This window comes from Chelonia mydas, chromosome 8 (assembly GCF_015237465.2).
Source record: "Chelonia mydas isolate rCheMyd1 chromosome 8, rCheMyd1.pri.v2, whole genome shotgun sequence".
NCBI lineage: Eukaryota > Metazoa > Chordata > Testudines > Cheloniidae > Chelonia > Chelonia mydas.
In genome coordinates, this window is record NC_057854.1 from 37,847,479 (window position 1) to 37,872,487 (window position 25,009).

General features: G+C 44.0%; 1 protein-coding gene across 3 annotated transcripts in view; it reads right to left on the reverse strand.

Annotated features, from left to right (window-relative positions):
* DIAPH1 (diaphanous related formin 1) overlaps positions 1–25,009 on the reverse strand; it is a 157,461-nt gene that overhangs the window by 131,499 nt on the left and 953 nt on the right. The window lies entirely within an intron of this gene.

Consider the following 25,009-nt stretch of genomic DNA (forward strand, 5'->3'; position numbering starts at 1 on the left):
GTGCGGAGCAGTGGAGCTGCAAGTTTTTGCCCGGAGCTGGAGCTGAGCCGGAGCACAGAAAATCTTGACTGCTCCAAAATTGAGCAAACAAAACTTGACTCATATTTGAAGTCCTCAAAGGTTACAGTCACCATGGATGCCAATACTTCCCGTGAAGGGCTGATGGAAATGGCTTGCTTGAGTTCAACAGCATTCACTACCTTCGGGCCAAAGCACAAAGGATTCCAAAAATTGCAGGTGAAATGGGTCGGCAGCTTGGCGTTTCGATGGGGCACAATGCAGTTAGTCATTTAGTGGTCGCAAAGAGCTCAAGAAAGCTTTGGAGCAAAAATTGTGCTACCTGAAAATGGATGCGGCAACCCATGGAAACAGCAATTTCCTTGCAATCAATGCTCTGTACTACGAAGAAGGAAAAGATAAAGCTGTGGTAAAAACATTGGACATAATCGACACTGAAGGGCATCACAATTGTTTGTACGTGAAAAGTCAAGTAAAAGCTATTTTAGAAAAATTTGGGATCAGGGAAATGCAAGTGCTGAGCATCTGCATTGACAATGCAGCAAACATGACATGTGCCGTCAAAAATTTCAGTGACGACAATGAAACCATTTCTACCTCTGAGAACAGGGATGTGGACAGAACTGAAGCTATTTTGCCTGATGAAGGAACTAAAGGAATGGATGAAATCGAACTCAACATGGATGCTGCTGCGCAATGAGTTAATGACCTAGCCTCATACTTCCAACATGGCTTCATGAGGACGACTCAAAAGTCCAACTGATGCGGTGTGGTATTCACACTCTTCAGTTGGTAATCTGGGATGGACTGAACAAAGAACATGCGAAGAAATTTCTGGCAAAAATTCAACAAGTCATTGTCAAACTATGAACCCCAAGTATTCGAAGTGTTCTGCTTGATCTACATGGGGTGACTCAATCATTGGATACTGTGACCCACTGGGGTTCAACATTTGCGATGACTGATTGGCTTCTCATTTTTCAATCTTACTGTGAACAAGCGGCTGCTGCTGGAACAAGAGAACTCAAGTTAATAAAAGCTGAATGGGACTAAGTGAAGAACCTTCGAGACCTCTTGCCAAAGCCAAACCAAACAACCATGAATCTTTAAGCTGTCGATCTAAGCCCGGGAGTTTTAATGAAGGAATGGTAAAAACTGTCAAAATTCTTGCAAGAAAATGGTGGACAAATTGCAGAAGGAATTCTATCCTCCATGCAGAAACGTGAAGAGAAGCCTTTTTGACAATATTCATTTCCTTGCTGAAGTTTACATTGACCCACAGTATCGGATACTTCTTACCTCAAAGGAAATACCAAAGGCAAAGGAAGGGCTCCTTGATATTGCTCGACGACTCGAAAAACAAAATCTATTGCTATATTTGAACTCGGCGAAAGAGATTGAAGAAAACGAAACACAACAAAAGGAGTCATCAACAATCAAATCTGCAGTTTTGGAAAGTTCACATCCTTCAGAAATAGCGGGCTGTTCTCAAACTTCCGTCTCCACTCTGAACTTGTTTGAGCGTCCATCATAGAATATCAGGGTTGGAAGGGACCTCAGGAGGTCATCTAGTCCAACCCCCTGCTCAAAGCAGGACCAATCCCCATTTTTTACCCCAGATCCCTAAATGGCCCCCTCAAGGATTGAACTCACAACCCTGGGTTTAGCAAGCCAACGCTCAAACCACTGAGCTATCCCTCCCCTCATTCCTGAGACGTCTTCAACCATCACAGGGAAATGGAGATAATTCAAGCACTAATTCTTCAGAAGATGACACCCAGAAAAGGAATTGGATAAACAAGAAAGACGCCGGCGAGTTTCTGCAATTCATAATTGAATAATGAAGCATTATTCGAGAAAAACTGTCGGGAAGATTGTGAGGCGATGGAGTCTATCGGTAGGCTAAAAGTTAAGTCTGTTTTTGATGCCATTCACAGCTACCCACACCACATTCAGGCTACCTGTAGAATTGCTTCGAGCATACCAACTCAAGCTAGTGTAGAGCAACTGTTTTCGGTTTTAAAGTAATTTTAAATTATTTGCGGCAGGCTATGAAAGACGACTTGACTGTTGCAATAATTTTTTACAGAATGAATTATGAATTATTCTAGTTTGTATCGCTGTTGATGACATTTAAATTGTTTTAAAAGTCTGGTTAAAATAATGTTTTTTCAAAATTACAGTATGCACTTTTTTATTTAGTTAAAAATTAATTTGAGTTGAAGCGCGGAGTGGAGCTGGAGCAGTCACAATTGGTGCCAGAGCGGAGCAATTCAAAAATACGATTGCTCCAAATCCCTGGATATATTACCTATTGTATGCATCCTCTAGTCCAGGGGTGGGCAAACTATGGCCAGGAAGCCGCATCCGACCCTCAAGCTCCAGCCGGGGAGCGGGGTCGGGGGCTTGCCCCACTCCACATGTGCTGTGGCTCCCAGAAGCAGTGGCTTGTCTCCTCTCCCTCCGGCTCCTATGTGTAGGGGCAGCCAGGGGGCTCCGCACACTGCCCCCACCCCAACCACCACCCCCGCAGCTCCCATTGGCTGGGAAACATGGCCAATGGGAGCTGCAGGGGCAGCACCTGCGGACAGGGCAGTGCACAGAGCCGCCTGGCCAGATCCTGCACCTCTGACCCCCTCCCACCCTCTGAACACCTCTGTCCCAGCCCAGAGCACTCTCCTGCACCCCCAACCCCTCACCCACAGCCCCATCCCAGAGCCTTTGTCCCCAGCCGGAAAGCTCACCTCCACACCCCTGCCCCAGCCCGGAGCCCCCTCCCACATCCTGAACTCCTCATTTCTGGCCTCCCCAGAGTCCACACCCCCAGCCGGAGCCCTCACCCCCTCCCGCACCCCAACCCGCAATTTTGTGAGCATTCATGGCCCACCGTACAATTTCCATACCCAGATGTGGCCCTCAGGCCAACAAGTTTGCCCACCCCTGCTCTAGTCCCACAACACTAGTGCATGCTCCTCCTAATGCTGCTATTCAAAGTTTTCGCAAGCAGCAACAAATTGATACGATTCCTATTGGTTTCACTGCTGGCCCAGGATTCTAAAGAACAGCAATGAAACTGACCAGAAATGAAACTGCTCTGTTTGTGCTAGGCAAGCACCAGAAGAGGCACTGGAGCAATCTGTCTGCAGATTCAGCAAAAGCATCAGTAATGGCTAGAAACGTACTCTGTTTTTAACTAAAGCTTATATTCCACAGCAGTGGTTTTCAACTTTTTTTCACATGTGGACCCTAAACAATTTCGAATGGAGGTACGGAACCCTTTGGAAATCTCAGACATAGTCTGTGGACCCTGGACCATAAATTTAAAACCTATAGTTTTATAGTATACTGTTCTATAGTAACAACAGCCTTTTGCAGATCCCATAGACAGTCTGTGCCCAGACCATAGGTTGAAAACCACTTTTCTAAACACTGATGTCCCGCTACTCACCGTGGAAAGTTCCCTACAGTCAAATGGATATTTCAAGATCTGTCTGTATACATATATATGTTTGAATTTGTAAAATATTTTAGAATAGATATATAAAACTTTAACACCCACAATTTCTGACCTTTCCCACATTTCTCTCCTCTCAAACTGTGTCAATTTTACAAATATTCGCCTCCCCCTCACTGTGAAACAAAAAATCATGAGTTGCCTGAAACCAGCTTTGACATCACATGGCAACTGGTCTAAGGCTGGGGGCACAAGACGAATCATCCCATCTTCTGACAACAGAGATGACCCACAAGTCACTAGCTTCCAAATCCTAGCTCTTGTTCTGCTGCCTGCAACCAGCCCTTTGGTGACCCTGAATGGCCTATAAACAAGCAGCTTTGGTGAATGGCTGAACACTGCTGCTGCATTGAGATATGGTTCCCAGACACTGCTGTCCCTTTGAATCCTCCAATGGTCATTCACAAATACAGCAAGAACCTTGCAGCTTTGAGGAACAAATACACCAGAGGTGGGCAAACTATAGCCCGTGGGCCACATCCAGCCCATGGGACCATCCTGCCTGGCTAGCCCCCAGCCCCTCCCCTCTGTCCCCCCTCCCCCGCAGCCTGAGCACACTGCCAGCCCTCTGGCGTGGCTGCAAGCTCCTGCCGCTCTGAGCAGCGTGGTAAGGGAGCGGGGGGTTGGATAAGGGGCAAGGGGTTCCAGGAGGCAGTCAGGGGATGGGGAGCAGGGGGGTTGGATGGGGGTTGGGTCCCGGGGGGCAGTTAGGGGCAGGGATCCCGGGAGGGGGCAGTCAGGGGACAAGGAGCAGGGGGGGTTGGATGGGTCAGGGTTTCTGAGGGGGGCAGTCAGGGGGTGGAAAGTGGGAGGGGGTGGAAAGTGGGAGGGGGCGGATGGGGGCGGGGTCCAGGCTGTCTAGGGAGGCACAGCCTTCCCTACCCAGCCCCTACATAAAGTTTCGCAACCCCAATGTGGCCCTCAGATCAAAAAGTTTGCCCACCCCTGCGATACACATTTCCTAAGAGCTACTCAGAAAAGATTCAGAAGGCTTAGTCGTTGAAAAATATCGCTCTTCCTGCCAAAGCACAAGGTGCAAAGAGAGACACTTTTAAAAGCTGCTTTTGAAATCTTTCGGTAAGTGGATTCTCTGAAAATACACTGCCATTTAGTGTCAAGTCTCTAGTGAGTGGTTTCAGAGTAGCAGCCGTGTTAGTCTGTATCCGCAAAAAGAAAAGGAGGACTTGTGGCACCTTAGAGACTAACAAATTTATTTGAGCATAAGCTTTCGTGAGCTACAGCTCACTTCATCGGACTTGTGAGCTGTAGCTCACAAAAGCTTATGCTCAAATAAATGTGTTAGTCTCTAAGGTGCTACAAGTCCTCCTTTTCTTTTTTCTCTAGTGAGTGTAACCCTTTGCCTTGTGTACTAAACCAATGGGGATGCTGGAATCTGTATCACAGGCCAGACACCAGAAAGGCAGCATGCTTGTTTTTCAGTCCACATAAGGCACAAGCAGAAGGCAGAAAGCAGCGTCAGAAACATCTCATTCCTCCCACAGGCCTTTTCACAAACCACCAGCAGACCCATGAAGTGCAAGGAGATCACACTGCAGACAACACATTACCAGGGAAAACCAACTATGAATACAAACCTCACTCCAGTTAGACAAGTGATTTTAGCATGAATGAAAAACCACTCCACATGGAGGGAAGCACCGAGACTGAGGCTTGGTGCCTGATGTCATACCCAATGAGACACAGATATAAGGGATTTCACAGCAAGGGATGTAGTATCAAGTTGCAACATTTGGTCAAATACATAATAAACTAAAGCGTTTTTGTTAAAGCCAAATAACATTTATTTCTTCAGATACTGCAGAAGGATGTGAATATCAAAAAACTAATAAATATTACCTTTTGTGAGGGTAAGGCTGACTGTTTTTTAGTAAACTTATTGGATGTACCCATCGTCTCTCTTTGGCCTAAGTTAGCCCAGACTTCTTGATATACAGGATATGTTGCAAAGCGTATCTATTGCCAAGTTTTCCAGGACAGACTAGATTTAAGGTGAAGTTATTTTTCCTGGCTTATAGTATTCCTTTTAAGACATGGATGATGTACCAAGAACTGCGAATGGATGTGTTCATTAAAAAAAAGTTATGTTTTGTTACTTTGCTTTTGTCATAAGAACATTATTGAAATCATTGGAGACAGAACATTACTTTGGAGTACACAGACCTTGAGGAAGTTCAGTTTGGAACCCCTTGTCAGAATTAAATGCTTCTTATGCCCAGTCTCTACAAAGAGGTTAAACATTTTGAAAACACTGTTGCTCACAAGCACAATATGAAGGAGAACTTTACCATGTTCCTATAGAAACAAGTAAACAGCATTCCTTGGTCACTGGGACAGTGTTGTTTTTTTCCAGAAAACCAAACACCCGTTAAGAACCATTAGGAAAGGGATAGATAATAAGATAGAAAATATCATAATGCTACTATATAAATCCATGGTGCACCGACATCTTGAATATTGCATGCAGTTCTGGTCACCCCATCTCAAAAGAGATATGTTAAAATTGGAAAAGGTATAGAGAAGGGCAACAAAAATGATTAAGGGCATGGAACAGCTTCTGTATGAGGAGAGATTAAAAAGACTGGGACTTTCCATTTTGGAAAAGGGACAACTAAGAGGGGATATGATAGAGATCTATAAAATCATGAATGGTGTGGAGAAAGTGAATAAGAAAGTGTTATTTTCCCCTTCACATAACACAACACTCATGGAAATTAATAGGCAGCACGTTTAAAACAAACAAAAGGAAGTACTTCTTCACACAACACAGTTAACCTGTGGAACTCATTTCCAGGGGACACTGCGGAGGCCAAAACTATAAGGGGGTTCAAAAAAGAATTAGGTAAGTTCATGGAGTATCGGTCCAAATGGCTAGAAGCCAAGATAGTGAGGGATGTAACCCCCTGCTCTGGATGGCCCTAGCCTCTGTTTGCAGAAGCTCGGAGTGGACGACAGGGGATGGATAACTTGATGATTGCCTGTTCTGTTCATTTCCTCTGAAGCACCTGGCATTGACCACAGTTGGAAAGCAGGACAGTGGGCTAGACCATTAGTCTGACCCAGAACAGTGGTTCTTATGTTCTAACAAAGGAAGTCTGAGTCAGCACTGGTACACATTCACAAGTCCAAGATACTGGAGTTACCTCCCATTCCACTAACGGGGGGGGGGGGGGGGGAGAGGAGAGGGGGAGGGCGCGGCAGAGGAGAGAGGACTCTCTCCACTGCCTGAGCTAAGGGGCTGCTCTAATTCCTACCCTCATCCCTGAAGGACCTTTCAGACAGAGGTGTTGGTCTGGTTTTCTGGAAAAAACAAAACAAAAACTGTCCTAGTGACCAAGGAATGCTATTTACTTGTTTCTATAGCAACATGGTAAAACTCCCCTCCCATATTGAGCTGTGTGCAGCTGGTTCTGCCCTTCCTGACAAATGGAAATCAGGTGGTGACACACCCTGAATCTGTGACACAGGAAACTCCTGCAGCTGGGGACCTGCCCTGTTTCTGTACACAAGCATCAACCCCAGACCAGGAAGGAAGTGCACCCAACTCCCATGACTATATGCTAAGGGGCGGGAGGAGAAAGAGAAGTACACGGGGGAGTGGAAATAAGTCAGCAAGTAACAATTAATGCAAGCACACTAAAAGCCTGCTGTAGAACAGGACTATTTCAGAGGAGCTCCTTTCTTCCCTGATCCCTTCTCCTCATCAGTCTCCAAGCTCTTCCACACCCTGCTAACTCTTCCAACCCAATCACGAACAGCCAAGCTACAGGCAGCCAGATGATTACTGCCATTGCCAACAGACCTAGATACAGGCTGTCTACCACCCCAAACCTTGACTAGTCAAAAAATTATGGTGCTGATTTGCTTAATGCGAAAGTTCTGATGAATAGCTACATTTGAAAACAAGCAACAAAACTACTAAACTGAGAGGCCGTTTCCTATGGGTAGCTCAGAAGAGGAATTTTTCCCTACTTTTCTCTCCTGTCATCTTTATTAAGGCATGTCTGGCCCCAGGATTTTTTCTTCCACTTTACCCCTTCCCTACTCAAACTTGGCACGCAAAGAAAGAAGCACTAAACCTCACCGAGCTCTATGCCAAGGGAACCTGCATATGTCGTTGACAAAAGCAGCCACTATGTGTTTAAGAGAAGTTCCAATGAAGGAGCAGTGCACACAAACTGAGGTGCAGTTACTCTACAGCACTGGGTGGGACGGGGGTTGAAAGAAAACATAGGTTACAGAGGGGATGAGGGGAAGCAGGAAGAAACAGCATTTGGAAGCAGAAAGAATAAATGATAACTCAAAGCTACTGTGTAAGCTTCTAAAATCTACTAACTCACCAGTAAATGGAGAACAGGACTTTTTCCTCAGTGACTGCAAACATCTAAGACATCAATTGCAAACGTCTAAGACATCAATTACGGCAGAATTTAAGCTTCTTTTTTTAATTAAGTTTCTAATCCTGATGGTTAAGAAAATCTTTGAAATATGAAATGAATGTAAACAGATGCTGTATTGTCTGCCTGAGCCTTAAGATAGACCGATCCAATGCCTCTGCTGCTGCTCAGAGTTTGAGCAAGAAAAAGAGCAAAATTAACAAGACTCTTGTCAATTTCACCACTACTATTCAAAAACCCATAGGCAATTGTGAATCCTGTCAATTTTATGCTGCTACTCTAGAAAAGTCTGAGCAGCAGCAAAGATGGTTAGAGACAAAGGGTAACAAAAAAACATTCTACAAATATATTAGAAGCAAGAGGAAGACCAAGGACAGGGTAGGCCCGTTACTCAATGGCGGGGGCGGGGGGGGGGGGGGGAAGATAACAGATAATGTGGAAATGGCAGAGGTGCTTAATGACTTCTTTGTTTCGGTTTTCACCAAGAAGGTTGGTGGTGACTGGACGTCTAACATAGTGAATACTAGTGGAAATGAGATAGGATCAGAAGAGGCTAAAACAGAGAAAGAACAAGTTAAAAATTACTTAGACAAATTAGATGTCTTCAAGTCACCAGGGCCTGATTAAATGCATCCTAGAATACTCAAGGAGCTGACTTAGGAGATATCTGAGCCATTAGCGATTATCTTTGAAAAGTCATGGAAGACTGGAGAGATTCCAGAAGTCTGGAAAAGGGCAAATATAGTGCCCATATATAAAAAGGGAAATAAGGACCACCCAGGGAATTACAGACCCGTCAGCTTAACTTCTGTATACAGAAAGATAATGGAGCAAATAATTAAGCAATCAATTTGCAAACATCTAAAAGATAATAAGGTGATAAGTAACAGCATGGATTTGTCAAGAACAAATCAGGTCAAACCAACCTGATAGCTTTCTCTGACAGGGTAACAAGTCTTGTTGATAGGGGGGACACGGTAGAGGTGGTATAACTTGACTTGAGCAAAGCTTTTGATACTGTCTCACATGACAGTCTCATAAACAAACTAGGGAAATGCAACCTAGATGGAACTACTATAAGGTGGGCGCAAAACTGGTTGGAAAACTGTTCCCAGAGAGTAGTTATCAGTGGTTCACAGTCATGCTGGAAGGACAGAACAAATGGGGTCCCGCAGGGATCAGTTCCAGGTCCAGTTCTGTTCAATATATTCAATCAATGATTTAGACAATGGCATAGAGTACACTTACAAAGTTTGTGGACTATACCAAGCTGGAAGGGGTTGCAATTATTTTGGAGGATAGGATTATAATTCAAAATGATCTGGACAAACTGGAGAAATGGTCTGAAGTAAACAGGATGAAATTCAATAAGGACAAATCCAAAGTACTCTATTTAGGAACGAACAATTAGCTGCACACATACAAAATGGGAAATGACTGCCTAGGAAGGAGTACTGTGGAAAGGGATCTGGGGGTCATAGTGGACCACAAGCTAAATATGAGTCAACAATCTAAGGCTGTTGCAAAAAAAGCAAACCTCAGTCCGGGATGTATTAGCAGGAGTGTTGTAAGTAAGACACGAGAAGTAATTCTGCCATTCTACTCTGCACTGAGTAGGCCTCAACTGGAGTATTGTGTCCAGTTCTGGGCGCCACATTTCTGGAAAAATGTGGACAAACTGGAGAGAGCCCAGAGAATAGCGACAAAAATGGTTAAAGGTCTAGAGAACATGACCTATAAGGGAAGACTGAAAAAATTGGGCGTGTTCAGTCTGGAAAAGAGAAGACAGAGGGGACATGATAACTGTTTTCAAGGATGTAAAAGATTGTTACAAGGAGGAAGGAGAAAAATTGTTTTTCTTAACCTCTGAGGATAGGACAAGAAGCAATGGGCTTAAATTACAGCAAGGGAGGATTAGGTTGGACATTAGGAAAAACTTCCTAATTGTCAGGGTGGTTAAGCACTGGAATAAATTGCCTAGGGAAGTTGTGGAATCTCCATCATTGGAGAATTTTAAGAGCAGGCTAGACAAACACCTCTCAGGAATGGTCTAGATCAGGGGTCAGCAACCTGTGGCACACAAGATGATTTTGAGTGGCACTCACACTGCCCGGGTCACGGCCACCAGTCCCGGGGGCTCTGCTGCCGGCCTGGGGTCCTACTGCCAGCCCCCTGCCACCCGGGGTCCCATCCACCGGCCCCCACTCAGCCTGCTACCGGCCCCGGGTCCTGATCACTGGTCCCAGGTGCTCTGCTGCCATCCTGGGGTCCCAGCCACCGGCCCAGGGCTCTGCAGCCACCCCCAGCTGTGACCCACTGGCTCCAGGCTGGGACAGTGAGGGGTGCAGACAGGGGCAAGAGGGGGCGCAGCTCAGCGCCCCCACCTTAAAAAATTGTTCCAGCCCCACTGTACTGGGATATTTTTAAATCCTGATTTGCTGCTTACATCACTATCACGTCACGTGGAACAGCATATTGCGTTTGACGTTGTGTGTGCCATCTGTCGCGATTTTTCCCCCCACTGTAAGTTGAGGGGTACATTTGACAAAATGTCAGCTCCTAAGAAATCAAAGTTAGATGTCTGTTCATTTCACTTCACAGCAACATTTGGTGGCTAAGTCGTGCAAGGTTTTGGTGTGCTTTGTAAACTGTTTTGATGCAATCAAGGCCATTTTGTTGGAAAAAAGACAAAACTACCCCGAACTGGATGGTGACAAATGGCTGTGTAAGCTCATGTTTCTAACTGACATCATTTGTTGAACCGTTTGAACTTCAACTTTCTGTTACTTCCAACACATAGAAGAGCTATCGACACTTTGCACTGTCAGTGTCGATGAGATTGGAATGTACATGAAAGAACTGGAATCAGAATTCTCTGACAGATTTCAAGATTTCCAGTGATTTGGCCCAATGCTTTCTTTTCCAATTAAACCTGAAAAGTTCAACAAAAGCGACTTGGATTTGTCTGTATTTCAGTGGATGGGTGTTGAAGATTTCGAAATGCAGCTCATTCAGTTAAAAAGCTCAGAATTGAGGGCATCAAAGTTTGGAGATCTGCGGAGGGCACTTGAAGCTACTGAGAGAGATCACGGGGCCTCTAATCTGATCTGCTCAATGTCCCTGCCAGTGAAATTTAACTGTTTGAAGAAATTTGTGTTTGCAATGCTTTCAGCATTTGGATCCACATACCTGTGTGAACAGGTATTTCACACATGAAATCTGTCCTCTGTCCCTCTCAGAGCCGGTTAACAACTGATCACTCAGAAGCCTGTGTGCAGCTTAAACTATCCAAATACGTGCCAGACATTGGAAAACTCAGCAAGGAAAAGCAAGGGCAAGGATCACACTAAACTGATAAGATCTGCATTTTAATTTAATTTTAAATGAAGTTTCTTAAACATTTTAAAAACCTTATTTACTTTACATACAACAATAGTTTAGTTATATATTATAGACCTTCTAAAAACGTTAAAAATGTATTACTGGCATGCGGAACCTTAAATTACAGTGAAAAAATGAAGACTTGGCACACAACTTCTGAAAGGTTGCCGACCCCTGGTCTAGAGAATATTGAGTTCTGCCATGAGTGCAGGGTACTGGACTAGATGACCTCTCAAGGTCCCTTCCAGTCCTATGGATACTAAAGCTATTCACAGGAAAGAACCACCCAGAATGGAGGTTGGGGAGGTATACAGTAGTGTAGGCTTCTTCCCCTCCCTATAATACAGCAGTCAGGAAGCTTGAAAAAAGCAGTAGAGAAAGACCCTTCCACTTCCTTCAAAGCAGCCCTGGAGCAGGAAAGACAGAAGGCTCTGCCCTGTAGCTAGAATGGGGAGAAGCTTCAGAAAAATATATATCAGACACATTAGCCAGATGCTAATAAATATAAAAAAGTAGAGCCCTGTTACTTGGTCCCATGGTCAGCACCTTGGTAGAAATCTCTCACACACACACACACACACACAGGGCTTGCCTACATGAGGAAATTTAAGATTATATCTCTACAGGCATTGCAGTATAACCACACCCACACCCATTCTGGAATAAGGGTGTCCCCATGTATAACTATAGTGGTAGTTTAACCGGTATAACCATAGTGGTACAATTATGCCAGTAAATTTCCCCATAAAGAAAACCCCAGGTCACAGCAATTGGGAACAGGGAGGAATTGGGCTTCTCACCTAGACCTCAGTGGCCCCCAAACACACACACACACCCCCTTGCTTTTCCTATCTACATCTGGTTCATAGGTGTCTGGTAAAGTTTTCACAATGTAACTAATAAAGGCACCTAGCCTAGGAGGAGTAAAACAGCTGCTGCTCACTTCAAATATAGCATATCTGACTAAGACAGGCACCACTTCTTGTGGTTTCATGCACAGGAAACAAACGTCACTCACAGGCCTACAACTAACGGAAGAAACCGTAGCGATGCAGCAAGTCTCCAACAAAGTTAAACGCCAACATCCACCTCATGCAGCTTAGCAAACAGAAAGCAGCAGCTTCTGTCATATTAGTGGAGTCTACATGGAACAGCATTCTCACAGCCTGATGGCAATCCACTTAGAAAGGCCAGCAGTTATTACATTAATCCAGATTCTCCAGACACTGAAGCCAACTAGGCATCTTCAAGAATGCTACAGAGGAACAGGATGGTTCACTGCCACTGGTAAAAGAAAAAAGCTTTTCACCTCTAGATCACTAGGTCACTACTGACTTTGGTTTGGATTTGAACGAAAGTCTATGTTTCCTGATGCATGTTGAGTGGCCTGTGTGAAATGTGTCTCAATCTTATTCCTGATGGAACTACCCCCAGATATCTACAACACTATACCACCACCACAGTTGGTATTATCTGGCTACCAGATTGGTAGTCTGCAAAAAATACACCAGGCTGAATGGCCCAGGGAGATTTACATGCTTGCCAGACCTCCATGAGTGGTCCCTTCACTTAAAGCATATTGGGAAAGCAATATGGGGAAGTCTGCACTACCAGCATTCCAGCTGAGGATAAATATAGGACTTTAAGCATATGTCTACACAGGAACTAGACACCCACGGCTGGCCCATGCTAGCTGACTCAGGCTCACGGACTCAGGCTGCAGGGCTGTTTCATTGATGTGTAGACTTCTGGGCTCAGGGTGCAGCCCGGGATCTAGGGCTCTGCAGGGTGGGGGCCTAGAGCCCGGGCTTCAGCCTGAACCCAGAAATCTACACAGCAATCAGTCCCACAGCTTGAGCCCCATGAGCCTGAGTTGGTTGGCACAGAACATAACAGCCATACTGGATCAGACCAAAGGTCCATCTAGTCCAGTATCCTGTCTTCTGACAGTGGCCACTGCCAGGTGCTTCAGAGGAAATGAACAGAACAGGCAATCATCATCAAGTGAAACCATCCTCTGTCACCGATTCCCAGCTTCTGGCAAACAGAGGCTAGGGACACCATCCCTGCCCATCCTGACTACTAGCCATCGATGGACTTATCCTCCAGGAACTTATCAGTTCTTTCTTGAACCCTGTTATAGTCTTGGCCTTCACAACATCCTCTGACAAAGAGTTCCACAGGTTGACTGTGCGTTTTATGAAGAAATACTTCCTTTTGTTTGTTTTAAACCTGCTGCCTATTAAATTAATTTGGTGATCATTAGTTCTTGTGTTACGTGAAGTAGTAAATAACACTTCCTTATTTACTTTCTCCACACCGTCATGATTTTATAGATCTCTATCAAATCCCCCTTTAGTCGTCTCTTTTCCAAGATGAAAAGTCCCAGTCTTACTAATCTTTCCTCATATGGAAGCTGTTCCATACCTCTAATCATTTTGTTGTTCCATACCCCTAATCAAGTTAGCTAAAAACTAGGGAAACCAAGTTTCAGAGTAACAGCCGTGTTAGTCTGTATACATCCGATGAAGTGAGCTGTAGCTCACGAAAGCTCATGCTCAAATAAACTGGTTAGTCTCTAAGGTGCCACAAGTACTCCTTTTCTTTTTAGGGAAACCAAGACAGTTTGTAGTTTTCATCTAAATTAGCAGGCCAAGTTAAAGACGATGGGAAAGCCTAGTCATTAACTCGACCTGCTAACTGCCTTTTCTTGACTAGGGTTTTAACTTGAGTTGAGAACACACCTTTCCCCCCCAGTGAAGATAAGACCTAAGACTTTAGTCCTGCTTAGAAGATCAGCACTTGCAAAACAGACTCTCTCCCCCCACTACGACTTCCAAGACGTTAGATGCCTAAAGGATGAAAGTGTTTAGCTAGGTGTAAGCTAACCACAGCCCTATAATCAAGACTTTGTTTACTCCATGATGAACTAGACAAACATTACAGCAAGGTCCCTGGATTCTGCACTCTGGCGCAATGGAGTGAAAATTCCAAAACAACTTCATTTACAAGAGAATTTGAAGTTGTAATTAAACTAAGTATGAAAATGAATAATACACAATTAATTCAGTAGAGTCCATGTTATTTATTTTGACAATTAATTATATTTATTGTACTGTCCCCACATTTTCAGTTTTCAATGTGCTGCGGATTTTACAACAACAATGTATAATTGTCAAGTTTTGGCATTAGGTACAGATGAGGCTTTGGGAATACGGAATAGCCACATTAGCTGGATGTTTCTGCTAAAATAGCCAGCAGTGAGGACTAGATACTTTTAAAATAAATAAATAAATAAAAGCTTAAGGCCCTGCCTAAGGTGGTTTTACTATATAGAGAAGGTAATCATCCCTGTCCATGGAGAAACACTCTATAGGCTCCCTCTACACTAGTGTATTTTGGTGCGCTAACTACCATTTGCAACTTCTGCTATATGCTTCAACACAACCAAGCAGCAACACAAGATTTTCCCCATAGCACAAAGCAGACAATCATACTAACATTTGAAATAGACTTACTTCAAGCAGGGCTGGCTACGCCAATCTCCATCAGTGTAATACCATAGTAGGTGGCTAGTATTGGCATTATAGCCTGTGTGTGCAAATTATCCTCCCCTGACTGTCTCACAGTACGTCCACTGCGTAGGCAGTCTGTCTGGTCTACATTCTGTACTCTAGTGGCCTGTTTCAAGCTGAAGTGTTTCTATAACTGAACAATTTGTATTTCTGCATAGCCACACTAGCCAGCCTTCCTTCACTGTGTAAACTATTTTCTGGGCCACGCCCTTTCTCCAGACCTTATGATGTCATTGCACTCTGTGGGTTCACCTGAGGTATGTATCCCACTGTTCTCAGCACAGCTCCCTGAAGCATGAATTTTTGGGAGTTGCAGTCCAGAGATGGAAAAGTGTTATTCCAAATTTAAAATATAAATATTTTGACGTGCAGTACTGCCTATTTTTAAGGTTGCATAACACCTTCATAATAAGATCCTGTTTTCAGCTGCTCATAACTTTGCCAAACTTTAACAGTTTGGCCTGAAGATTTCCATGCCAAGTGTCTGCCTTAGGCTGAATTTTTCTGAAAGTTTCAGCCAAGATGGTTCAGCCGTTTCTGAAAACAAGTCTAGAGAAAAATACCTGGTTTTGCAATGTTAAAAAAAATTCTTGCAACCTCTTCTTTGAGAAGTTCTAACAACCCTATATGTCAGTGGTTCTCAAACTTTTTTTTACTGGTGACCCCTTTCACATAGCAAGCCTTTGAATGCAACCCCCCCCCCCTTATAAATTAAAAACACTTTTTAATATATTTAACACCATTATAAATGCTGGAGGCAAAGCGGGGTTGGGGTGAAGGTTGGCAGCTCGTGACCCCCCATGTAATAACCTCACGACCCCCGAGGGGTCCCAACCCCAAGTTTGAAAACCCCTACTATATGTGATTCCTTGAACTATGAGGAGGGGAGGCTAACATTAGCTAGTTAAGGAGACTAGGAATGGAAGCTGGAGGCGAGATGGAGAATGATTGGAGGCTAGGAAAGCAGGGAGAGACAGATCACACAAGGAGTCAGAAGTGGGAAACTGGGATTGGCTGGGCAAAAAGACTGGCATGTGAAACCACAGCAGCGAACACTAGAACTGACTGGGTAAGGAAGGAGAACGGGACTCAGAGGAGGAGCCAAGGGTGGGGACGAATCAGGACTGGAACAGGAGCAGATTTGAGGAGACAGGGCAGTAGTGGTGAAGCTTGGGAAAATGGGTAGAAGAGTCTGTGCCCATTACAGCTCATGCCCTTCCAGAGCCTGGAATGCAACTCAAGATTCCTGAGTCTCACCACTCCTCTGCTGTCAGCAATTATCTCTGAAACCTACTAGGAAAGGATGTCTCTCATGCCTCTTTGGTCCACACAGAGAAGGACAATGTACCAATGCCATCAGTTACTCCATTAGAGCAAGTGGCAGAGGCATGTGTAGTGGATCTAAAGGTTCCAACCCTGTTGATGACCCATGTGGGTGTCAGTATGATGCCACATGATGGAATTTGTTTTTTCAGTTTGCTATTTTTAAAAGGAAATTACACACAAAAACTATGTCTAATGAACATTAAGGTTGTCTGTGCAATCTTAATTCAGCTCCCTTGTGCGTATACAATATAGTCTTTAATTTCATGCTATTTTCTACCCTGCTTTATTCAGTGCACAAGATGAACCTGCTCTGAATAATTGGATTCTGCCTCTGCCATAGAATTCCTATTAGAGACACAAGGTAGGTAATATATTTTATTGGACCTACTTCTGATGGTGAGAGAGAACTTCTGTTGGTGGGACCAACATGACTACAGCACTGTATACATAGAGTTTCTATGTGATGCTGGGCAAGTCACACCAAACTTTTCACAAGTGATCATTAAGTATGTGTTCCTCATTTTCTGAGTACCCAACAAGAGACTGTGGTTCTGATTTGCAAAAGAGCTGAGCACTTACACAACTGAAGTCAATGGGAACTATCAGGTTCTAGGTGTCTCAAACTGCATACCAAAATCAGCGGACACTTTTGACCTTAATTTCTCTGTGACTTACGTCCCCATCCGTAAAATGGGAATAATATCACATGTGCTGCGGAGATTAATTAATGTTTGTGAATCATTCAGATACTACAGTGATACATGTCATAGAAAAGCCAGTGAGGAATTAATAATTTTGTATTCAGAACACAGTTTGAACAGTGTATAGTAAATAAGACCTCGAGCCACACATTGTTCAATGAGGAGAAAATAAAATGCTGAATAGCTTCTCATTCACTAAACACCATCTATCCTATGCACTGAATGTTACTAATTTGGCTCATAATCGTTTTAGCTTGTGAAACTGACCGTATTGAAGCACCAAGTATATATATTACTGGTCTGGACTTTAGTTTGCTTGCACATTATAAATGTGATCAAGTCATGATCATTTGTACCTAAGATATCACAGAATTAAAAATTAATGGTCAGTTCCTCTTTATCTGTTAGGAGAAAGTCTAATATAGAATTCCCTGTGCTGGCTGCAACACTTTTTGAATTAGGAAATTGTCCTCTATTATGTTTAGAAATTCTAAGGATGTTTTAGTACTGGTAGCATGAGACCTCCAGCATGCCACTCAAAATGAAGCCCCCCATGATCATGCAGCTTTTTTCCCCTACATATTGTAGATAGGTGCATAAGGAAGTAGTCATCCCGTTTCCTAGTGCAATTTGGTGGTCTATAGCAGACACCAATTAGGACCCCATTATGGAAGAAGGAATGATGAAAGAAATGGGAGAAAGAAATAAAGGGGAGAGTGAAATTGGTATCATTGGCCAAGTGAAGTGGGTAACAACAAGAAACAAGAACTGAGATGTAGGCCAAGGCAAAAATGACAAGACCTTGAAAGTGAGCAAAAATAATAGGATAGGCAAGGAGGGAAACCAGTGAAGGGACTTCATGAGGAGAATTTATCATCTGCTCCACACTAGCAGTTAAGCCTTTTTCAGGAACAGTCAACTTCCAACTATGATTCAGTTTCTTAGTGTAAACTGAACTTCTCATGTCTGACCCCCTACATTTCTTTTGATCAATGGACAAAGAAGATAATTATAGCAGCTGCACTTTGGATAGAATGGAGCAACAGAGGAACCCATGAGGCCAACAAGGAGAAGGCTGCAGTAAAGAATTTTGGAGATGACCAGGGAATGGACAAGTATTTTAGTCACTGAGACAGGAAAGAAAGGTTAGAATTTGGATGTTGTGGAGGAAGATTTGGTAACAGCCTCGATAGGTGGGAAACAGAAGAGGGAGAAGTCACAGGGGAGGCCAAGGAGCAAGAAGTTTGATGGTGGCAGAAGCAGAGAAGGTTTGCAAAGAAAAATATGGGCAGTCAGTTTGGGCCATATTTACGCTGAGCTGGCATCCAGACAGCCACGATTGACTCTCTGAAATACTATCAGATACACGTGCAAAACTAAGCCGTGGGAGACGGGTAAGTTTTGAAGAGAGAGATTTGTGAGTTATCAGTATACAAAGATACTTCCATGTAGATGTGGTTACTCCAAGACAAGTTGTTGAGAAAGACCAGGAAGGGCCCAAACACAGAGCCCCATTGAACATCAAGTGAGAAGAAGGGAGGTTGAGAAACTACCAAAGCTGATGCTAAAAGAGCAGTCAGAAAACATGTCAATGGGGTCGCAACTCAAAAGTAGTGACAATGTAAGTGGATAATTTAACTATGTTACTGCTGAGTCACAACAGCAGAAGTGTCCAGATAACATGCTAGTTCAGTGTTAGCAGGAGGGAGGGAGTTGAGGCAGCAGCTGGTTCCTGACTAGAACTGATGGAGCTGGAAAGTAGGAGTTCAAGCCCTTGACAAAAATGTTAAGTTACCACTACGCTGCAGAGAAGAGGGAGGGAAACAGGAGATGCACCCTCTTCCAAGCAGCAAAACTTTTCAGCTACCTCTTGAGTATCAAAAGCAAATGGTCTCCTGCCCTTTGTGTGTCAACAGTCCCAATTGCCTGCACCTCCAACTCTTCCCTGACTATCACTTCAGTGCTGTTAAAGACAGTCAGTGAAAAATTATGCAACACACTGTACATCTGAAGGCATCATTAAATTCAAACACGTTCCAAATTCGAGATTTTTAGCAAATGTAATACCAAAATGAACAAAAGGAATATTGTAGTGGCTGTTTCATTCTTTTTCATTTGAAAAATTCAACAAAAATGTGTTTCTTTTTGTTTGCTTGCTTTTTTACTTGGAAGTTTCAGCAAAAATGATTACATGCCACAGATCTGAGCATTACTATGGCACAGAAGTTGAGTTTTGCTGATTCCAAAGCACTCTAAAAATCCTGCTTTTATGGCTAATAAAATTACTTTGGGACGATAATAATGTAGGACGAAACTAACAGTGGCCTAGCAATCTGCTTTATAGACTAGCTAATATTTCTATCTGCTCACTCCACTCTGAGCTGCAGCATCATCAACTCCCAGAGACAGGGGATCTTGTTGGCCGCAACATAGAGATTGAAAGAAGTAATCCAGTTCTCCTGACACACAATTATCCTAGATCTGTAGGTAAGGTGAGGAGATCCCCTAATCATAAAAAGCAAAAAAGCTATTAGAGCATTTAAGTCTATTTGTGCTTCCAACCAACACCCATCTTTCTTCAAAGGCCAGTTCAGAACTGTTCCCTACTCTATTTTCTCCTGGGCAACAGTCCCAGTGTAAACAATGAGGAGTCCGGTGGCACCATAAAGATTAACAGATTTATTTGGGCATGAACTTTCGTGGGTAAAAAACCCACTTCTTCAGATGCATGGAGTCAAACCTCTGAAGAAGTGGGTTTTTTACCCATGAAAGCTTATGCCCAAATAAATCTGTTAATCTTTAAAGTGCCACCAGACTCCTCATTGTTTTTGTGGATACAGACTAACACGGCTACCACTCTGATACTTAGTCCCAATGTACATGGCCCCCAGCAATGGGGGTTTCACAATATTCCCCTTAAGAGACTATTTCACAAACTAAAAGATCTTATCATCCACAAATGTTTCCTGATATTCAGTCTTCTTTTGTCTTTTCTTAAAAAGGGAGAGAGCTGGGTTTTTGTTTTAATTCCTAAAAAGGAGATTTTACATATTTCAATATACATAAATGAAAAATTAATTAGATTTTAAAAGGTTTTCCAGTTTAAATATTCTCAAGTTGTGTTAGCAAGGGGAGGGAGTTTGGTTTTGTTTGCATTTTTAAGCTGTGTTCTTTGTATTCTCTCCATACCAAACCACAGTTCATGCTTTCTTCTTACACCCTTCATAATCTTGTAGACCGTTCCCCCACCTTGTTGTCACTTGGCCAAGCTGAACTACAGGCTCCTAATTTTTCCTCAAGTCAACCCCTCTAGCCCCTTATTCATTCTGGTTGCACTTCTCTGAATCACCCCCAACTTGGCTTCATCCTTCTACAGACAGAATCTGCTATGCCAGAACAAACCTCTAACCCATATAATATGAGTTCATTGCATCCAGCAGCAGCCAATACCTACTACAGACGGGGGGGGGGGGGGAAGGTGGGAGAAGAATCACACATAACTACACACCACCTTTATCTCAAAGACTTGAAACAGACACTGTTACTACTCATTATTATTAAAGGTCCCATGAAACTTTTCAAAAATAATTCTGTATCAATTGGACAATTACATTCTGCCTCCCTAAATTCCCATAAAGATCAAAAATAGATGCACTAATATTCTTCATTTCCTGCCCTAAACTTATGAAAAGTTGATGTGTTGGGTTGAACAGCTACCATGTTTCACACCAGACATAGGTTGCATTTTTGTGGTCAGTTAAGTCAGGGGTTCTCAGGACAAATTTACTGGTGGCCTCAGAGTGCGGCTACCAACTCTTGCTGATGGCCACTCTCACACTTTTTTCTAAAAAACTTAATTTGCTTTAGGAAAAACAAATAAATATGCACATATACACGTCCAAATCATTGTAATTTATTTATTGCTAGCTAGTAAGTCTGTTGTGAAAAGTGATATTAAACATACAAGTATTACTTTTCACAGCAGATTTACTCAGCCATGACAAGTCTGGGGACAAATTAAGCCCTGGATGGGGGGCCGAAGGAAGGCAGTAAGCAGCCAGAGCCCGGAGCTCCGTGGCCACACAGCTGGAGCCCACTGCCCTGCCACCCATAGGCTGAAGCCCAAAGCCTAAGCCCCACCGCCCCTGGGAAGGTAGGGAACTCACTGGGTGCCTGCTCCTCCAGCATTGTGCCCCAAGTATCTCCAGAAGAGGGCAGGACTCAACCTCTGATGGCAGCCCCAGCAAGCAACACCAAGATGGTGCATCCAGGAGCAACAGGGAAGGGCCACTACTTTGCCCCCCCCCCATCACAGCGCAGGAGGCTGTGGCCACAAGAAAAGCCCCTGGTGGCTGCATGCAGCCACAGTGACCACATCTGAAAAATGTTTCAGACTGTGTTAGTCTGTATCAGCAAAAACAACGAGGAGTCCTCGTGGAAAATACAGGAGCAGGTATAAATACATGAAAAGATGTGAATTGCCTGTTTATACCTGTTCCTGTATCTTCCACTCCATGCATCGGATGAAGTGGGTTCTAGCCCATGAAAGCTTATGCCCAAATAAATTTGTTAGTCTCTAAGGTGCCACAAGGACTCCTCATTTTTATTTGAGAAATGCTGCATTAAGTGATCCACTGAGATTATATATATTTTGTTATGCACTTTTTGAGTTCTTTGGGGATGAAGATGAGTTATACAAATGTAAATTATTATTTGGATCCTAATACTTTCCAAAACTACAAATGTTACTTGCCATAAATGTATCCAGCCCTTTCTAAAACTCCGCCATGATATTTAATTTGGCAAACTCCTGCCTTTGTGAACTCCAGAGGCAGACTAACTACTATGAGAAGTAGTGTTTTCTTGTATTGATTGTAAATTTAACAGACACTGATTTAATGGAGTGACCCCCTTATTCTCAAATATCCTGTTTGCTTTTTTAATTCCTGAGCAAACATCCATGCAGTTATCAAGGGACCTTCAGCTGAAATCAAAATTCTGTGTGTCTCAGCTTTAGTAAGGAACTAAAACCAACACAGCTCCTGACAAGAAACCTCAACAAATGCACCCTAAAAATGTCACACTAACATCTTTTCTCTGATATCACAATCCTAGCTCATACCCACACCACAAACTCACTTGACACCTAACCACAAAGAATTAAACCCACTGACAAAACTGAGGGCCACCCAACAGGGTAAAAGGACAGCATTTGCTTAGTGGCAAGCAAACAGCAAAGGACCCAGAAGCACTCCAGAGGTAAGGTGAGGGTATTGCCCTACACCAGTGGTTTTCAAAAATTTTTTCTGGTAACCCACTTTAAGAAAATTGTTCATGCCCACCACCCAACGGAACTGGGAATGAGGGGTTTGGGGCGTGGGAGGGGCTCAGGGCTGCGGCAGAGGGTTGGGGTACGGGGGTGAGGGCTGCAGGGTGGGGCCGGGAATTAGGGGTTTGGGGTGCAGGAAGGGGCTCCAGGTTTGGGGGAGCTCAGGGCTGTGACAAGGGCTTGGGGCACGGGCTCACTTTGGGTGGCTCCCAGTCAGTGGCTGTGCTAAGGCAGGCTTCCAGCCTGTCCTGGCACCGCGGAACGTGCTGTGCCCCGGAAGCAGCCAGCAGCAGGTCCAGCTCCTAGGTGGAGGCACACAAGCGGTTCCACAGGGCTCTCACCCACAGGCACCACCTGCCGCCCCAGCTCCCATTGGCCGGTTCCCGGCCTATGTGAGTGTGGAGCCGGTGCTCAGGGCAGCGCATGCAGCCCCATGCCCCTCCCTCTCCACCCCCCCCACGCGACCTAGGAGCCAGACCTGCTGCTGGTCACTTCCGGGGTGCAGCACAGTGTCAGAACAGGTAGGGACTAGCCTGCCTTAGCCAGGCAGCACCACCGACGGGACTTTTAATGGCCCAGTCAGCAGTGCTGATGAAAGCCGCTGCGACCTAGTGCCTTACATTCCACAACTCACAGTTTGAAAACCACTGCCCTACGCTTCTTTCCACAGTCAGCCTGAAGGCATACTGGCACTTTGCTTCCCCCTTTTTCATAGCAAAGAGCATTTCTGTGATCGGTGTTTCCTTCTCATTTCATTTATGCGGTTAGAGAGCAAAATGTGGACTGCCAAGCAGGAGTGCATTCATCACAATTCCACTGTCTATTGCAGTTTGGCAAGTGCATCATGAAGCCCTACTCATATCTAAATTTACCTGCAGGTGATAATACAGAATGTTTCAGCAATAATGGCAACTCCTCTGTGATCAGTACTGGACACTCCCACCATTGTGCTTTAGACAGAAATTAGTTTCATTCCAAATATAAGAAATACAGCATGCTAGGGATGCAGGCTTCTTCCTTCCAACACGCTGGCATTTTCCAAAACCCCAAAACATTAGATATCCACCTCTCAGTAAAGGCCCCAATACATGCAATGCCTTAAGCACGGTATGAAATCTATAGGCACTGCACATCAACCATCACCCTGTCCTCCCCTCTCTCCAACTCTCACCCTTTGGGGATACTCTGCTTCTTGCAAGCATACAGGATTTCAGGAGCCATGGGATTAACAGCAGCCCCACCTTGATTGTCATGCACATTGTGGGGAGAGTGGTCAGTTTGGATGAGCTATTGCCAGCAGGAGAGTGAGTTTGTGTGTGTGTTTGGGGGGGGGGGGGTGAAAAAACCTGGATTTGTGCTGGAAATGGCCCACCTTGATTTTCATGCACGTTGTAAGGAGAGTGGTCACTTTGGATAGGCTATTACCAGCAGGAGAGTGAGTTTGTGTGTGTGGTTTTTGGAGGGGGGTGAGGGGGTGAGAGAACCTGGATTTGTGCTGGAAATGGCCCACCTTGATTATCATACACATTGTGAAGAGAGTGGTCACTTTGGATGGGCTATTACCAGCAGGAGAGTGAGTTTGTGTGGGGGGGGCGGAGGGTGAGAAAACCTGGATTTGTGCTGGAAATGGCCCAACTTGATGATCACTTTAGATAAGCTATTACCAGCAGGAGAGTGGGGTGGGAGGAGGTATTGTTTCATGGTCTCTGTGTATATAATGTCTTCTGCAGTTTCCACAGTATGCATCCGATGAAGTGAGCTGTAGCTCACGAAAGCTCATGCTCAAATAAATTGGTTAGTCTCTAAGGTGCCACAAGTCCTCCTTTTCTTTTTGCAAATACATACTAACACAGCTGTTACTCTGAAAGCAGCCCCAATGATCTCTTTTCCCAAGAGCTCCTTCTGCTAATCCACATCTCTCCTGGGATTTGCCATCAGAACCTGCCTACAGCAGAGAAAGGTATGTACTACTGAACGGATTAGCAGCACCTCATAACTGGACAAAAACAATCACCAGTAAGAGACCTTAGTCAGCAGCACACAGAGCTCCAAAGGGCCTGTAATAAAAACCTAATTTAAACTGAGATTCCTTGTGGAGTTACTTACATGCCATGAACAGGAAAGGGACCCAGGAAGATCCAAGCAACCTGATATAGCACGCTGCTAATAGAGCAGTTACCTAATGCCTTCCACTAAGTCCTTGTCTTCACTACCACTACCAAAAAAATGTGCGTTCTTAACTCTAGTTCACTAACTCAAGAGCACACCCTTTTTTTTTTGGTAGTAAAGACAAGGTCTAAAAAAAACAGTTGGAATTTTCTCCCCAGCCCAAATTTGGAGGGGTTCAGACAACATTTTGATTTTACACACAGACACCCCTTCCCTAATAGAAATTAACTTCAATTAAAATTTTGCTGGATCTACATAGCTTGCCTACTGTAAGAGAAGCTTTTCCATATGGTCACACAGAATGCTGCTGTCCCACTGGTCAAGCCTGGGCAGATGACATTTCACAATAAAGCAAAAAGGTCAAACAGATTGCATGTTTTATTATACAAAATCCAGATCAGTTCGGCCCACAGTCAGAGTTTCCCCACCAATGACAGATTTTCCTCAGACCTAAGAAATTGGAAACTGAGTTTTCAGCAGGGAAATAGTAAAGCACAATATCCCTGGAAGAAATACAGTGTTTCGCTTAACTCCACTCCTCCAAAATCAAAACAAATTCAAACCAATTTATTTCAGCACAC